The sequence below is a fragment of the Procambarus clarkii genome, chromosome 33 (assembly GCF_040958095.1).
Source record: "Procambarus clarkii isolate CNS0578487 chromosome 33, FALCON_Pclarkii_2.0, whole genome shotgun sequence".
In the NCBI taxonomy this organism is placed as follows: Eukaryota; Metazoa; Arthropoda; class Malacostraca; order Decapoda; family Cambaridae; genus Procambarus; species Procambarus clarkii.
The window spans coordinates 8,134,393-8,135,389 of record NC_091182.1 but is presented as its reverse complement, the minus strand read 5'-3'; positions in this window follow the sequence as shown (position 1 = coordinate 8,135,389).

Sequence of the window (997 nt, the reverse complement as noted above, 5' to 3'; positions counted from 1 at the left end):
AGTAGTTGGGTAGTCCAGCCACCACGGCGCCCTATACTTTAATTTGGCCGAATTGAGTACAGGAAGCATCTTGACAAGTTGGTAGCTGGGTTCAGAATGATGCTCACATCGACGATCCCCGCGTCCTTCTCGAAATAACCAATGAGAGGAAGGCATACAGCGGCCTACCCCTCTCATCCAATCGGCGACGGTGTAGCATAGCCCCTAGGGCAGCTCCAAGATGGCCGACCAACATGGCGGCTCAAGATGTTTACTAAGATGGCGGCTGTTTTCATGACAACGACTCAAGTGGCTAGCGTGCGGGAGGCCCACAGCTCACCCACGCCTGCGGCCTAGCTGTTCCCGCGCAAAGTGGAGTCTCGCTTCACGCCATACAAGGAAATGATGCTATCAGCTGTAGCACTGTCCACAGACGTGTTACTCCGGCCAGGGTAACATTTCTGGACTGCTGATGACTGGGACTCTCACATGAGCCCAAACACTAGATGTTTCGGTTGCTGGTTACCAAACTTAAGTTCGCCCACTTAACAAGTGCACTTAACAAGTGTACCGGTTCCCACAGGCATAAGAGCACTATTGTAAGTGAGCTGGTGAACCATCTCCACACACCCATATCCCCCCATTCTTTCTTCCCGACCCTCCCCCCAGTCTCTTGACCCTCCACGCCACCTGTCTGTCTTGGCTGATATCCATCATCCTCCCAGCAATCTTCGTGTTGTTCGCTCTCGTTCCTCTTCTCCTGCTGAGACCATTGAGTCAGTCACTCGGTATGTTGTTACTGTAACGCTTGTCTCTTCGAGTCAGAAACGTAAGCCTGGCTCCTCTCCTTCTTCCTCTCCAGCGGGTAAGGAGGTTTCACTTTCACATGGGAGCCGGTCGGCCGAGCGGACAGCACACTGGACTTGTGATCCTGTGGTCCTGGGTTCGATCCCAGGCACGGCGAGAAACAATGGGCAGAGTTTCCTTCACCCTATGCTCCTGTTACCTAGGAGTAAAA